This window comes from Panthera onca, chromosome B4, assembly GCF_046562875.1.
Source record: "Panthera onca isolate mPanOnc1 chromosome B4, mPanOnc1 haplotype 2, whole genome shotgun sequence".
Classification (NCBI taxonomy): domain Eukaryota; kingdom Metazoa; phylum Chordata; class Mammalia; order Carnivora; family Felidae; genus Panthera; species Panthera onca.
The window spans coordinates 6,478,155-6,490,821 of NC_138345.1; the positions used below are offsets into that span (position 1 = coordinate 6,478,155).

Genomic DNA, 12,667 nt, shown 5'->3' on the forward strand with positions numbered 1-12,667 from the left:
CTGAAGAATACAGGGCCCTGTTGTCTTAGCATCTATTCAGAAACTTCCGTGGGCAAAAAGAAGATACTGTCAAGCACAAACTTGGGGAGGTTCCAAGAAGAAAGGGATCCGTGAGGGGCAGAAGAGTCAGGTGGAAAAACAGCCACAGGCTCTGAAGGACAGGAAAGGTTTTACAGGTGGAGAAGAGGAAGAAGGGATTTTTGGACTGAGAGAAGCAGCTGAGGGGAGGCACAGGGAGGGAGACGTGGAGGAGGAGGCAGCGTCCAGTCCGGGGGAGGGAACGGTGACACACACCACGCGGCCGCCCAGAAAGCCAGCATGAACACTGAATAAACGGGAAGTCGCTGCATAAACTGAATCTGCAAACAGCATAAAGGCTCGGATGGAAACAGAAGAGGCTAATGGCAGAGAAACCCAAGCGGAAGCTAGTGCAGGTCTCTAAGTACCAAAGTGACGGCGCCCCAAGCAGCAGGGACCACACCCAGGACAAGGAAGGACTTGGCCGAGACATCTCTGAACAAAGGAATAGCAGACGCGGAAGTCAACAGTCAACAAGCGCTTAGAACCCAAGGCTTGAGGAACACGGTATTCCTGGCCTAGCTCCCAAATCGCAGATGTCCAAAGGCTTCGCCAGGTTACGTCCACACCCAGGAGAGGCCCCGGACCTTCCCCGGGGCATCACAGGATTCACAACGCCAGGAACAGAGGGCAGCGAGCCTCAGATCCCCATCCGGCCACTCTGTGGATCCCACGGAGAGCCGGCCGGCCCCGGAGCCCAGCCGACCATACATTCGCTACTTAGCTTTCGTGAGTTGCTTGTGCTCTGCAAAGGCATGAGACAACCATTTCTTGCTCAAGGGGTGCATGGGTGGCTCAGTGGGTTGAGCGTCCGCCTTCGGCTCAGGTCATGATCTCCGCGGTCTGTGAGTTCGAGCCCCACGTCGGGCTCTGTGCTGACAGCTCGGAGCCTGGAGCCTGCTTCGGATTCCGTGTCTCCCTCTCTCTCTATCTGCCCCTCCCCAGCTCATGCTCTGTCTCTCAAAAATAAATAAACATTAAAAAAAAAAGTTTAACAGTTTCTTGCTCAAACTGAAAGGAACAGAGTCATAACAGAAGGCAACTAGGACATAAAGGTATGGAGGGAAAAGGTTACGTCATGGCCTGAGGGGGACTCTGGACTCCGTGGCTGGCTCTGCCATCACTGGCTGTAACTTTGAGTAAGTTACCCAATGTATCTCATGGTCTTTCCTCGTCAGTATAACGGTGCTAACGACATTTCTGCTCAGGGGATGCTATAAGGAGTAATGGAGAAACATATGTCAATAAAACATAACCTTACCAGGCACGTACCAGGCAATTAATAAATCATAGCTATTGTTTCATTGTAAGTATATATCAAATTATTAAACACGCTCACCAAATATTTATTGCTTATCCCCACAAATTTCAGATCAAAACCATGAGCATGCTTTGCATGGCTACCATCAGGAGGGGAAAATGGCAGCACCTGTCACTTCAGTCTCTAACCTGCATCTCGGTCAGGATCCCCCACCTGCACCTGTTCATGATGGTGAGACCAAGAGAACAATCAAAGTGGAAGAATCCAGGCAAAATAAAATGGATCCAGACAAGGCTGAAAAGTCCAGCTTTAAGCCATACAGTGTCCTAACCCTGGCCCTGATTAAACAAACAACAACTCACCCATTCATCAACTTTCGCCACTAGATTTTTATCTCTAATAAAACACCATCTTCCTTATTTTATACATACACACTCATAAGGAAATGCATCCATTTGGGGCAAAACCTGTACTGTGTTCTTCTCCATCATTGGAAAGTGCAGCAATCAGGGCGGGGCATTTGGGTGGCTCAGTCAGTTAAGCATCCGACTTCAGCTCAGCTCACGATCTCACAGTTCGTGGGTTTGAGCCCCACGTTGGGCTCTGTGCTGACAGCTTAGAGCCTGGAGCCTGCTTCACATTCTGTGTCTCCCTCTCTTTCTCTCTCCACCCCTCCCCCGCTCACACGCTGTCTCTCTCTCCCTCAAAAATAAACGTTAAAAAAAAAGTGCAACAATCATTTTTCAATGTTATACCCATTTCTAACTTAGCCCCTTGCTATATACAAAATGGGTTGTGTCCCCCCAAATTCATATTGAATCCCAACACCCAAGATGACTGCGTTAGAAGGTAGGAGGACCCTCAGGAGGTAACTGGGTTTAGAATAGGATTAGTGCCCTTATAAATGAGAACCCAGAGAGTTTCCTGGCCCCTCCCACCACGTGAAATCACTACAAAAGACACCAACTATGAACCAAGAAGTAGAATCTGTTGCCGGCTTATCTGCATCTTCCAGCGTCCAGAACTGTGAGAAATACATTTCTGTTGTCTATAAGCCACCCACTGTGTGGTATTTTTGTTACAGCAGCCTGCATGGATGGAGACAGCCCTCCTACAAGCCGGCAGTTACTGACAAGACCAACGAGCAGTGGCGTACGAGACAAATGGATTAAAAATTGTATTCACCTTATGCTTTACAAAGCCCTTTAACTTACTCTGTATCTTTCGATCATCATAACAAGGCTCTGAGGAGGATGTTCTTAAACTAACTTTTTCCCAAGTTCACAGAAAAAACAAACGTCAGAGTCAACCTCAAACTCAAGCACGCAGATGCCAATCTTACTAGGAATCTTTCCGTGAGACTCTGTGATGCTCAAAGCTTGTGCACAGGGATAGGTCAGTAATCTAAATTGCAGGCATGATAAGAGATAATATGCAAATGACTGTCTAAACAGAAGTTTCGAGATCAGGACAATATACAAACGCACGTGGTCAAGATGTATTTCGTATTTCCTTACAAAAGAAGGACAAGCAGCATAGTTGAGTGAAAAATGGTCCTGTACTTGACAGAATTTATGTCCGTATCCACTACGAGAAGAAAGTGCAGTTTTTCATGTAAGGGTTGATTCTGACTTCCACACAATCAAAGTTAACATTTCAGTTAAAATGTTTTAAATATGCCATCACTCTATGAAGACATCATAAGAGGCTGAAATTTAAGGGGGCTGAGTCACCACAAGAGAACACTAGGGACGGCTCTGAAATTTACACCTTGTGAACCGTCTACTCCAGAAGCCCTACGACTAGCCATTAATGTTTCTACACGAGGCTCCGAAGTAATCTTTTATGCGCCATGGAACATCCGGACAAATTACTCTCTGTGAAAAATGTATCTTAGCTGTAAAGATACGCCGACAATTTTTTATTAAAAAGCAGTAAGAAAACAGTTCTCAGGAATATCGTTACTTTTCGAAGAAAACCTGTTTCGGTCAACACTTAGTTCTCCAAATTCTAAATGCTCCAATGGAAAATCTATTCCAGAAAATACTGCCATATATAAAAACACTATGCATACCCGGCTACAATTCTCAGTCAATAGATTTATTTTAAGTAATCTTCAAGTCCGTTAAATTCTAGTACAATAAAGACGGCCCAGAAATTCGTTAGAATTCATTGCAATAGAAATTGATCTGTATTTTCCTATGTGTCCATGTAAGTTTCTAATTAGAAATTTTAACACTGTAAAAGACTTGCATATTTTCATTTCCTACAGAACATCTCTCTGCAAAGACTCAAAATCAACTAGCATGGACGTAAGAACAATCTTTCTCAAACGGAATAACGAATTTCTGGCCCCGTGGTCATTACCTTTTCCTTCAGATGCCCTACACCTTAAAGTTCACAAAACCTACAACCTGCCCCACACCCAGTGACATCAAATGCGGACTCTACAGAGAGAAAGAAATGATTAATAAAGTAGGTGGATCAAAGTCTGTCCACAACACTGGAATCATTTCCCCACGTTTTTTAACTTACACAGAGACACTCCTAAAAGTTCATAAGAAGATGCTTTATTCATAAGAAGACTAAAATCAGGATCTTTTGACAACCTTCTCATGAACGTGTATTCAAGATTCTATTCAGTTTTAATATTATATAAACTTAGTATATATAAAATATATATATGTATATGTATATACGTGTGCGTATATACACACACATATATATTATCCAACGCTGCTTTTTTAAAAATACAAGTTACACCTCATGTTAACACCTCACTTTGGGGAGGAACCCACATCTCACTGAAGGAAACAACCATGAACATGAGTTTCAGGAAAAGAAAACACGTGCGCACACGCGCACGGACATCTTTTGTGAAGACATTTAGAGACCGCCCCAGATCCCAAAACGGCGAGTTCCAAATAGGGACATCTGGCCAGCTCAGTCGGTAGACCATATGACTCTTGATCTCTGGGTCGTGAGTTCAAGCCCCACATTGGGTGTAGAGACGTTAAAAAAAAAAAAGGTTCCAAATAAAAGGCAGAAGATTACCATCATTTTTTTCCCCAGGATTTGGGAAAACACCACACGTGTTGGACTCCCAGGCCCATCAAGCACATGTAAACAGAGAGAATTCAATGATCCATGACTCCTCGAGGAAGGTGCCTGTTGTGGACACTGGCATGTGGGTACAAGCTACCCATTCAGGCAGATGCTGCGCACTGAGACCCAGGCGGAAGTCAGATGGACACGCCTCACCTTTTCATCCGTGTCACCAGCTTCAACACACAGGTCCACGGAGAAGGCAGACCGGCTACTGTCCTACCTTTCCGCTCCCCGGAAAGATGAAAATAACTACCAAGGAGCAGCAGGGCCGCATTCACTCAAATATCCTCCTTTGTCTTAGGATTTAAACACACACAGGCTTCTTTTGTTCTTTCTGGCAATTTTCTCAGTTCGCTTTTAACCAAAGCTTCTTTGGATTTCTTTCGTCGGCCATACTTATAATTTGCAATGGCTCTGTCCTGCTCTTTGACCGTTCCCTTCTTGCAGAGCTTTTCTTGGTTTTTGCCCTTTTCAAACCCTCTCGATACAGTAATGAGAGGATTTTCTCCTCCTGTATACCCTGCAACCTCTGATGCGGGGGTGTTCTGTTGTTGCCTTTTCTCCCTCCTTCTCTCTATCAGAGGTTCTCCTGGAGTGCCTGCTGGCCCCTGGTCACGCATCACCCTTACACCGTAGACCACACAAAACCCTGCAGGTGAGATTTTGTCCCGGAGCAGGGGCTTCTGACTCCGAGTGGGTGCTGCGTATCTCCCGTCGTTGAAGCAAACCCCCAAACTAGCCTCTCTGGTTCCCCCCAGACACTTCCGTCCGTTTCTCCAGAGATGAGCCTAGGGGACAGACACGGATTCTGGTCCTCGGTTGTCCCACCAGGGTGGGGACGTAGAGCCTGGGAAGTGTTCTGACTGTAGACACCCCATTATACCTGGCGAGTCCCAGCCCCACCCAGCACTGCAGGGACTCCGAGGGCCCCCCGCCAAGGATGTCCAGGGTGGTGGCAGCCCCCACCGAGTTTTGGCCGTCACCAAGCCTTCATCACCTTTCGAGCTGCTAGGAACATTCTGAAATTTCTTTTCTGCACCGGTCTCTCTTCCAATCCTTTCTGTTGTGGGTTTATGCATTTTTTATTCCTTTACTATCATTTTAATGGGGTCTCTGGAGGAAGAAGAGAGAAATAAGGGTGTTCAATCCACAGAAACTCCAGGCTCACAACAGAACTGGGGCTTCACAATAAGATGTCAGGCGCCGCCTTGGACTTATCAGGAAACTGTTCTTTAATGTTGACTTCACTAAGGCAAGGAGGCAACAGCGGATCTTGAATTATGAATGGAAGCGCCTCTACTTACTATTAAGAGTGAAAGACTATAAAGTTCTTTCCCTTGGAGGTTTTTAAAGGGAAGAATCCACATTAATTTTGCATAAAGGGTTAAATTAAATTGTTCCCACAACCAGAAGAATAGATTAAAATGACTCCACAGGTCAACAGGATTGATCGGCTCCTACCGTGTTCAACGGACCACATTACATACACCTGGGCTTCGAACATGCGGATAAAAGTATTCCTGTCTTCAGAAATAAACACGACGTAGATGAAGACATAACTCGTGAAAAATATCGAAACGTTACCTTTACACACACACACACACACACACACACACACACACACACACACACATTCTTTGGTACTCGCCATCTATGGGTAGGAGGAAAAGTTTCAATTCAACCTTCCAGGGCTTTTTCAGTTGTATAAATATAGTTGAACAATTACAAAATGGAATATCCTTATTTTGCTCTGAAGATCAGGATTTCACAAAGACATAATCTAAGAGCTGTTGGAAGAAACCAACAAGAGAGTCATGACTGTAGGTCGAAATAGAAACCACAAGTGGTACAAGGCTCAGAATATTCTACATAATTAAAACATGGAACATTTAGGCCATGAAAATCATTAAAGCCTTGGTCAGTATTGGGGCGCCTGGATGACTCAGCCAGGTAAGCGTCTGACTTGGGCTCAGGTCATGACCTCACGATTCGTGGTTCGAGCCCCGCATCGGGCTCCGTGCTGACAGCTTCGAGCCTGGAGCCTGCTTCGGGTTCTGTGTCTCCCTCTCTCTCTCTCTGTCCTTCCCCAGCTCGCACTCTCTCTCTCAAAAATAAACATTAAAAAAATATTTAAAAAAAAAAAACTTGGCCAGTATTTATGCAGACTCTTAACAAAAAAGGTCTTTGCTACTTAACATTCTACACGTTGCTCAGAATTTTCCTCAACATTGGGAATGAGAGCAGGAGAGCTCCTCTGTGTTGAAATTAGCTTATTACGGGGTCATATGTGACTTCATGGGAGCTACTCCACTGGGCAGCTGTAAGCATTTAATGAGAAAAAGCTTCCTTGCAGTTACGACTCTGGTGGCACAGTATCAGCCCTGGGGAAAAGGGAAGTATTCTTTGATAATGCTGTCCATCATTCCCTCTTTAATGCATTAAAATGTTTATATAACATACTATGTTTTCCTCTAGAAAAACGTATATGAAACATCTCAAAATGGTGGGGTTTTTGTTTTGTTTTGTTTTTTGAGCTAGACCGGGGGTGCAAATGGGGGAGGGGCAGAGGGAGAGAGGAGAGAGAAAGAGAGAGAGAGAGAGAGAGAGAGAGAGAGAGAGAGAGAGAGAATATCCCATGTGTGGGGCCCAATCCCACAACCCTGGGATCATGACCTGAGCCAAAATCAAGAGTCGATGCTCCACTGACTGAGCCACACAGGCGCCCCTCCAAATGATGTTTTAATTATACATGAACAGATTTCTGGCAATCCAAATTTAACTTTTAATAAACCTGCACATCAGATCATGGATATAAAATGACAACCATGGGAAAAAAAAAAAAAAAGACACATGGTTGCTATTTTATTAATTTCAAACACTATCATTAGAATAAAATCTTTCTTCCAGAGCGTGATGATACTTTTTAGCCTTCTCATCCCTTAATTGCCTCTCCCCACGTTGGATATTAACGCTAATTCATGCTAACGATCGCATCTTCCAACACTGACAAAGTGGTACCGGAGAAGAGAATCAAAATCTGCCTTATGGAAAGTAATTCCTAATGTAAACCGTGACGGGAATCCGGTTCACTTTTAGCTTCTGCTCCTGCTTCCTCACATTATTATAAAACCGATCACCTGCTCCCTAGCGGTAACATGCAATCTCTCTAGTTACACTCTGCAGTCACAGCCTTAACACAATAGGATACGTCACGCGCGAAGACAGGCACTGGCTCAAGTTTGAGAACAAGACCAACAGTGAATAGGTTACACGATGCTTCCGTCATGAATGCGAACGCACAGCTACTTAATTTTTAGTGGACGCCACCGAGAGGGCGACCGATCCCGTGGTCTGCGTGTCGTCCACACCCAAACCAAACCTCTGCTCTCCGTGGCACGCACGAAGGCACATACACGCAAGAAGTCGAGCACGCGTGAGATAATCCTAACACCCAGAATTCCAGCCAGATCTCTTCCCGTCGACACTACAATCCGGCTTAAGCAACAGCTTTGCAACCTCACTTCCCTTGTAGTGACGTTACTCCTAGGATTCACGCCGGTCACAGCTCCCTGGAAAATGAATGTATTCTAATCAGCTCTTACGGTATTTTATTCCCCTGTTTCAATGAGGCGAGGACTTCAGGACGTCTCGATGTGCAGCAATGCACTGTTGAGGGGGTGGGGGGAACTGCACAATACTCGAGGACAGGCCGTGCCATCCAGGGCGGGGGCAGCAGGGAGCGCCTCGAACGGGCGACACGCAGAGGGAAGGGACGCCTGTCCGAAGGGGCCACCGCCACCGTCATGTTTGTTCCCCTTACTTAACAACCACCCACTTCCAATCCTGTCACCCACGTCGTTCACCTACCCCACCGTCCCCATCCCTGCCTCCCTCTGACTCCCCGTCTGTGCCCCTCCGAAACCAAAGCAAGAAGACAGCTCTGCAGCATAAAGAAAACCACTGAGCTCAGCAGCCACCTACAAGTTCTCGAATGACCCATCCCACAAAAACCGCCCTTGAACTCTAACCAGTCAATACCCTAATTCCTCTGCTCCCCTCCAAAACCAAACCTCAGCAAAGACCTGACTCTTCATTCACCATTCCATCCATTCAATTTCCGCCCCCACGACGACCAAGCCGCCCATTGGACCGCACGGCTGACAACGTCCTCTGTTAAACAAAGTCCTCTCTGGGCTTCTAAGTCATCACTTGGATTTTGTTTTTCTTGCTTCCTTCTCCAGCCACGCCTTCTCAGTCCCCTTTCACTTCCAACGATTCAGGATTACTCAGAATCTGGTCCTGGGCTGGCTCACTTTTCTTCTCACTCGGTGGTCCTTCCGTGGACAATTTTTATCCACCCACGTGACTTCAATCACAGCCGTGCCCCAAACCGCCAAATTTATCTCCACAAACCACACCTCTTTTCTTCTTATGAGAGTTTATTTATTTAGAGAGAGAGAAAAAGCACGAGTAGGGAAGGGGCAGAGAGAGAGGGAGACGCAGAGTCCAAAGCAGGCTCCAGGCTCCGAGCTGTCAGCACAGAGACCAACATAGGGCTCGAACCCACGAACCGCGAGATCATGACCTGAACCGAAATCGAGTCGGACCCTTAACTGACTGAGCCACCCAGGCGCCCCCAGACCTCTTTTCTGAGCCTTAGAATCTCAGATTCCACTGCCTGCTTCACAGATTTCCATGGGTTTCTGGAAGGCATCTCATACCCGTCATCCATCAAATCAAGCTTTGATCTTTTAGAGAAATATATTGATTTGTAAGAGCTCTTTATTTATGTCAGATATTAATTCTTTGTTAGATACGGCAAAGCTTTTGACTTTGAATATTATGTTCAACATGAGCCTTTTAAAACAAGGCATGAGATCCTTTCATGCAGCCACTAAATCTTAGAGTAAATTTCAAACTCCCAGACCTGGCCCGATGTCCTGCCTGACTGGCTCTCTCTTCCCCTCGCTCTCCACACTGGTATCCTCTCAACTCTTCCCTTCCAGTGGCCTCATTACTGGCCTCAACACCCTCCTCCGTTGGTGCAAAAACGCCTTCCCCCTCATGTGTCCCCAGCAAACTCCTGCCCTCAACCATAACTCCCTCATGGGTCCTCCCTAACTTCCAGGATCAGCTGTCCTGCCTCCTGGAGTCCCAGAGCCTTTCCATTCACAGCCTGAACACAATGTACAATGACACGTCTGTACTCATTTGCCTAATGACAGTCCCTATCTGCCTGCCCACTCCATCCGCACTCCACACACCCAGTAACAAATGCACACGGCAGGTGTTTCATAAAGTCCGTCACGGGAAGTAAGGGTGGACAGATCCGATGGCTTCGGAAACCGTGTCCGTCTTCCTAATCTCGTGTTGAAATACAACTTGTCGGATTCCGACAAAGAACCACCGTTTCCATGGATATGACACAGACCTTTCAATAAAATACGACTTAACGCCACAGCACGCCACAAGCGTGCACAAATGAGCTGCCGTTTCCTTCATTTGCCTGGCTTGCAACGGCTCACCTGTGATATTAAGCAATCAGTTTAGTTTTCAGTTGAGGCACATTCAACCCAGAAAGCCAGAGATCCATCCTTTTAATTAAGCTGGCATCGTAAACATCTGAGGAGGTGGGGCAGACATTCGGCCTTTCTCTGGAGTTCTCCTTCTCAAGGAGCACACACTACAGCCCCATCAGGCAGCCCTGAACCTGCTCATTTCAGGCAAAGGCATCACCCAGAAGTCAAAGAAATACAAGGCAGCGCTTATCCAGGCCTCAACTGCTTCCCTGAAGTTCCCAACAACCTCCCAGAGCCACAGACAACCAAGATTTCCAAAGCAAAAGCCAGACAGAGAAGAATCATTTATGACAGGGGCGCCTGGGTGGCTCGGTCGGTTAAGCGTCCGACTTCAGCTCAGGTCATGATCTCACGGTCCGTGAGTTCGAGCCCCGCATCGGGCTCTGTGCTGACGGCTCAGAGCCTGGAGCCTGCTTCCGATTCTGTGTCTCCCTCTCTCTCTGACCCTCCCCCGCTCATGCTCTGTCTCTCTCTGTCTTAAAAATAAATAAACGTTAAAAAAAAAAAATTAAAAAAAAAAAAAAAAAAAAAGAATCATTTATGACATTCTCAAGGTAGAACTCAAATTACTCCACACCGTATCTTTAAGAGCCTAGAAGGCAAAGACATTTCAAACGCAATCACCGTCCCCTGCTTAGAGACTTTTTATCCAAGAAAACGTGGAATTTCTCCGATCCTAGCACATTCTCTCCAATTCTTCTCTAGCTGCCAATATCTCACTCTACAGGCATTTCTGCGATCGCTTCAAACGCGTTCCTGCTTTTAAAGAATATTCCTCCAAAGAGTCACTTTTTTTTTTTCTCTCCACTAAGAAAAAACTTCCTACACGTCTTTTATTAGTTCATGCTGCAGAGAAAGTGTCGGGACTGAATTGACATATCACAAAGGGCCAGGGCTCCAAGTTCAATGGAATAAGACACTTTTTTGTTAAAGACTTTTTTTCACAGGTATCTCTCTCCCACACATACTTGACTTATTTCTTTCTGCAAAGTTACTTTCTTTGCTGCAGCCAAATAGCTTCCGTTCAAAATTTTCCCAAAGCTTCCCTTAGGTGTAAGCTTTTAAAAGAAAGGAAAAAAAACAAGCTTGCATAAAATTTACATTAACGTGCCCTCTGCATATATCTCATTACATGAGCCGGGGAATCTTTAGACGATTTGCACAATTGCTATCTGTAATGGTTTTATTTCACGTGTGAACGTGCCTGGGACACAAGTGCCCAGACACCTGGTCAAACATTAGCCTGGATTTTTCTGTGAGGATGATGTGGGATGAGATTTACACTGAAATCGATGGACTCTGAGTGAAACAGACTGCTCTCCCTCATGTGGGTGGGCTTCACCGAATCAGGTGAAGGTTTGAATAGCACAAAAGACTGACCTCTCCAGAGCACGAAAGAATCATGATGAACCAATGAGGTAAACATTAAAAAAAAAAAAAACATTAAAAAAAAAAAAGATGTGGGGAGCCTGGGTGGCTCAGTCGGTTGAGCATCCAACTTTGGCTCAGGTCCTGATCTCACGGCTCAGTTCGTGAGTTCGAGCCCCGTGTCGGGCTGTGTGCTGACAGCTCAGAGCCTGGAACCTGCTTCAGAGTTTGTGTCTCCCTCTCTCTCTGCCCCTCCGCTGCTCAGGCTCTGTCTCTCTCTCAAAAAGTAAACATTAAATTTTTTTTTTTTTTAAAAAAGATGTCAGTTCTTTCAAGATTGGCTCTACAGATCCCATACGACCCATATGTTGGACTGCTAGGAACGTCTCTTAACCAAGACCCCAACAGTGAGGTCAGTTTCCTCATCCCAGACAGGCCCGTTACTACAGTTCCAATTTGACCAGTTACTATATCCCCTAAAGCAAAGATTCTTAACCTGTGCCCATACAATTGAAAACACAACTGTTCCTTTCAAAGGAATCAACGTGGCATCTTTGCCCAACCCAGCAGATAGGAGACCCTACAACTCTGATTACAAAACAGCTACAGAGAGTTCGCTGTGTACCAAACACTAAGCCAAACGCTTTCGCACGCAGCGCCTCAGTGAGTGCTCCCCAAAAATCCAATGGACGAGCCATTCTAGTCCCCGTTCAGCCAGTGAGACTCAAAGCGATGAGGCAGGCCTATGATCGGTCACAAATATACCAAAGAATGCATTTCCAACAGACAGACGTCTCTTAATTTACATGCTACGTATAAAACGTCAATCTCAGAATAACCCCTCCAAACATACGTATTGCGTAATCATGAGAATAAAACAGATGCGCAACACAAATTATTTCAGGAATCTAGGACATAAAGACAATTACTCGACAAAACTTTAGATTCTGGGTCAGATTCCTCAAAACTCCTTCTGTGGGTCCACTTTAAAAGATTCATAAGGCCGGGTGAGTCAATTTTAAATGATTTAAACCAGAAGTTCCTGGGGTACCTAGGTGGCTCAGTCGGCTAAGCGTCTGACTTCGGCTCAGGTCGTGATCTCGTGGTCCGTGAGTTCGAGCCCCACATCGGGCTCTGTGCTGACAGCTCGGAGCCTGGAGCCTGCTTTGGATTCTGTGTCTCTGTCTCTCTCTAGGAGTTAGTATTTTTTCATTAGTATTTTTCAATAGTATTTTTCTGAATACTAATGAAACTCAAACTCTCCTCTACCGAC

At 45.7% G+C, this 12,667-nt stretch overlaps 1 protein-coding gene across 6 annotated transcripts in view; it reads right to left on the reverse strand.

The window, feature by feature from the left end:
• SFMBT2 (Scm like with four mbt domains 2) overlaps positions 1 to 12,667 on the reverse strand; it is a 220,159-nt gene that overhangs the window by 112,963 nt on the left and 94,529 nt on the right. The gene's annotated exons all lie outside the window — the stretch shown is intronic.